The sequence below is a fragment of the Otolemur garnettii genome, unplaced genomic scaffold (assembly GCF_000181295.1).
Source record: "Otolemur garnettii isolate 467f Iridium unplaced genomic scaffold, OtoGar3 scaffold00039, whole genome shotgun sequence".
In the NCBI taxonomy this organism is placed as follows: domain Eukaryota; kingdom Metazoa; phylum Chordata; class Mammalia; order Primates; family Galagidae; genus Otolemur; species Otolemur garnettii.
Window position 1 is genome coordinate 11,699,822 of NW_003852434.1, and position 4,914 is coordinate 11,704,735.

Here is a 4,914-nt window from a genome sequence, read left to right on the forward strand (position 1 = left end):
AAAACAGCCAAGCGTTGTGGTGGGTGCTTGGAGTCCTGGCTACTTGGGAGGCTGGGGCAAGAGGATCACCTGTACCCAAGAGCTTGAGGTTGCTGTGAGGTAGGATGCCATGGCACTCTACCAAGAGGGACAAAGTAAGACTCTGTGTCCAAAAAAAAAAAAAAAAATCTATTGAGAGAAACATAATGCGTTACTATGTTATAAACATAATGTGTTACTATGTTATAAACATAATGCGTTACTATGTTATAAACATAATGTGTTACATTCGCACTGATTTGGATAGCAGCAGCTATTTTGTTTCAATATCCACTAAGACTTTATCTTAATGGAAATATATAATAATTTCGCTAAGAGAGAGCCTTCAGATGGATCTACCCCCAAATAATTTTAGATAAACAGCCCTCGTTATTGTTGATAAGGTTAACAAGAAGAGAAAATGTCTTTGAAAAGTAAGCCTACAGTGCCCATAGCTCAGTGGGCAGGGCACCAGCCACATACACCAAGGCTGGTGGGTTCAAACCCAGCCCAGGCCTGCTAAACACAATGACAACCGCAATTAAAAAATAGCCAGGCATTGTGGCAGGCACCTGTAGTCCCAGCTACTTGGGAGGCTAAGGCAAGAGAATCGTGTAAGCCCAAGAGTTTGAGGTTGCTGTGAGCTATGATGTCACAGCACTCTATTGAGGGTGACATAGTGAGACTCTGTCTAAAAAAAAATAGAAAAGAAAAAAAAAACAAAAGTAAGCCTAATAAATATTTGTATGGCCTAGAACAATTTGACTCTAAGAATGTCAATAGTTTTATCTCTCACTTGACAAAGTGCTTCAAAGTAGCACAACTGCTACCTTCTATCTGTATTCAAGGTCTGGTTCTTTTGTACTAAGTACTTGCCTGTAGTATTCTCAAAATTTTGAGATAATGACCCACTTGGCAAATGGTACACTCTAACAATTCTCCAACACCAACGGGGTGTCTAACAGTTCCATTCAATTCTCACAGTAACTAGCTAGAGTTAGTCCAGAGTCCAGAGTTATAGGCTCAGTCCCATGAGACTGATGCCAGCACAGGTCTGGGGTCACCCATGCGTCTTCCCAAGAGGCTTGGTGACAAATCCAGAGATGTCCACAACTCCCCTTCAGATTTAATAGTTTGCCAGGAGTGACTCACAGAAGTGCTGTACTTACAAGTACCATTTTATTTTAAAAGATAAGATTTAGAAACACCAAATGAAAGAGATGGGTAAGGCAAGGTGGGAGGGGATGGGTGGCATCTGCACTCCTGTGGACAGGGGATGGACCATGCCCTCCCCTTATATTGTGTGTTTCACAATCGGGAAGTTCTCTGAATACCCTAGAGTTTTCCAAGGTTTCATTAGGTAGGCATGGCTGACTGGACTCAATCTCCAGCCCCTGTCCCCTCCCTAGAGGCAGAGGGATAGGGCTGAAAGCTCTAACCACTTATCAAGTGCTTGGTCTTTTTGCCATGGCCGCTGCACCCCCCAGCCCCACCCTGAACTGTACACGTGCCCTGAGTCACCCATCATTAGCATACATTCAGGTATGGTTGAAAGGGGCTCATTATGAGCACAAAAGATAGATGCTCTGATGCTCAGGAAATTCCAAGGGTTTTAGAAGGAAACAAGGACAAAGACCAAATGCAGAGTCGTGCACCCCTTGTCCCTCAGGGAGACACACTAGCAGAAAAGTGATAGCAGCAGGACAATCACGTGTCACTTGACAACAGGGACGCATCCTGGGAAATGCTTCCAAACCCAAATGGCACAGCCTACTGCACACCTGGGCTACAAACCATACAGCATGTTCCTGTAGAGGCCTGCAACACAATGGCATTTGTATACCTACACACAGAAAAGGTACAGTGAAGACATGATGTAAGAGACGAAAGACGGCTCCTCTGTATGGGGCACCTGTCACCAGGAGGGCTTGCAGAACTGGGAGGTGCTCTGGGTGAGTCAGTGAGTGGGGAGTGAATGTGAAGGCCTAGGGTGTTACTGTGTATTCTTTTGGACTTTATAAACACTGTATGCTTAGGCTACACTAAGTTTATAACAAAGTTTCTTTCTTCAATAGTAAACTTAGCTTACTGTAACTTTTTTACGTTATAAACTTCTAATTTTTTTTTGAGACAGTCTCACTATGTCACCCTCTGTAGAGTGCTATGGTGTCACTGCTCATAGCAATCTCAAACTCTTAGGCTTAAGCAATTCTCTTGCCTCAGCCTCCCAAGTAGCTAGGGACTAGAGTCGCCCCCACAACACCTGGCTATTTTTTGTTGAGGTTTTCATTGTTTAGCTGGCCCAGACTGGGTTGGAACCCACCAGCCTCAGTGTATGTGGCTGGCGCTATAACCACTGTGCTATGGGTGATGAACCAACTTTTAATTTTTAAAAAACTTTATGACTCTTAGATTAAAACACAAATATATCATTACAGCTGTACAAAAAATATGCTATTTCTTTATATCCTTATTCTATAAGCTTTTTTCAGTCTTTAAAAGAAAGATGTTTTTTATTACTTTTTAAACTAGTTTGTTAAAAACTAAGACAAACACACACACATGATCCAACACAGTGGCTGGGAAGCTGAGGTAAGAGAATCACTTGAGCTCAGGTGTTCAAGACCAGATTGAGCAAGAGGAAGACCCAGTCTCTACTAAAAATAGAAAAATTAGCCGGGCATGGTAGTGTGTGCAGGTAGTCCCAGCTACTGGAAGACTGAGGCAGGAAGATCACCTGAGCCCAGGAGTTTGAGGTTGTAGTGACCTCGGCTAACTACAGCACTCTACCTGGGGCAACAGAGTGAGTCTCTGTCTCAAAATAAACAAATAAAAAACTCCACAACACACAGACACATGAGCCTAGGCCTACACAGGGTCAGGATTACTATCGCTGTCTTTTGCCTCCACATCTTGTCCCGGGGGAAGGTCTTCACAGGCTTTAACATGAATGGGCCTGTCATCTCCTGTGATAACAATGCCTGCTTCTGGAATAACTTCTCAAGGACCTACCTGAGACTGTCTTACAATTAATTTTTTTTTTGTAAGTAGAAGGAGTACACTCTAATAATAAAAAAGTATAGTATAGTACTACATAAACCAGCAAACAGCCATTCATTCTTATTTTTTAAAAGTCAGATTAGTATAAGGCTACATATATTAGGTTACATTGTTTCATTTATTAAGAAAAGTCAGAGATGTATTTGAGTCCTTCGCCCAGGAGGTTGGCCATGTACCTGTTTGGGGGGGGGCTTACCGAGCCCCTTCCTCTCCCCCCATTTCTGAATTCAGTTTTTCCTCTCATGAGGGCCTGTAGTTGTTCATCTGCTAGTTTCATATTAGTATTGAGTGCATAGGATGCTTTTTTTTTCCATTCTTGAGAGACTTTACTAAGGAGAATGTTCTTCACCTCCATCCAGGCAAATACAAAAGACATAAAGTCTCCATCTTTTGGCACGGCCTGTGGTTCAAAGGAGTAGGGCACTGGCCCCATATATCAGAGGTGGCGGGTTCAAACCTTACCCCGGCCAAAAACTGCAAAGAAAAAGTCTCCATCTTTCTCAGTGGCTGAACAGTATTCCATAACATACATGGGGACTGCTGGGCGCTCGAGTCTTTACACATCTGAGCTGCTATAAACAGTCAAGGGCAAATGTCCTTACGGTAAAATGATTTGTTTTCTTGTGAGTAGATCCCTAAGTAACGTGACCCTCCAATGGAGGGTCCACACTTAGCTCTTTGAAGCTTTTCTATACTTCTTTCCAAAAGGGCTGCGTTAGTTTGCAGTCCCACCATCCATTGCCAATATCAGTGTTGTGTGCGGTACTTAATTGTATGTGCTGTACTTCCATAGGACTGGCAGGGAGTGGGTCATTTATCCCACCATCCCCCTGAGCATGTGACTAACGCACTGCACAGTTGTGACATCCCCAGATGATACCGAGACACACCAGGCTGTCACTACGCGGCACGTGACTGTCCTGGGGCTTGAGATATTAGCTGAAGATGGTGGGAGAAGCCACCAGGACCAGCAACATCTCTACACTTGTATTGTCTTAGTATCTCTGCCTGCTTTTACAGCGCCCACGATGTTAGTGCAGTAGCAGGAGCATAGAATTTAAACTCAGGCAGACCCAGGTTTATTGAATTTAACTTCATTGCACTTCACAGATACTGGGACTTTTTGTTAATTGAAGGTTTGTGGAAACCATGCCTTAAGCAAGTCTGTTGGAACCATTTTTACAACAGCATGGACTCACTTGGTGTCTCTGTGCTACATTTTGTTCTATATATATTTGTTATTTTTTTTTTTGAGACAGAGTCTCACTCTGTTGCCCTATGTAGAGTCCTGTGACATCATAGCTCACAGCAACTTCAAACACTTGGTCTTGAGCAATCCTATTGCCTCAGCTCCTGAGTAGCTGGAACTATAGGTGCCCACCACCATACCTGGCTAGTTTTACTATTTTTAGTAGAGATGAGGTCTTACCCTTGCTCAGGCTGGTCTTGACCTCCTGAGCTCTGACCTATGGAGTATGCACCGTCTTCCCCCCAGGGTGAGATGCAGTGAACACGGTATCTGGTAGGTGCTCAGTACACACCCACTGAGTGAGTAACCGAGGCAGAGAGGGTAGGTCGTAGCCTGCTATGGTCTGAATGTTTGTGTTCCCCCCATAGCCACACACTGAAACCTACTTACCAATGTGACAGAACTGGGAGATGACAGGGTCCCAGAGGCAGAGCCCTCATGAATAGGATTGATGCCCTTTTAACAGAGAACCCAGAGATATCTGTCTCGTCCCTGTACCGTGTTAGGACACAGCTAGAAGATGCCACCTGTGAACCAGAAAGCAGGCCCTCACCAGTCACTGAATCTGCTGACACTCTGACCTTGGA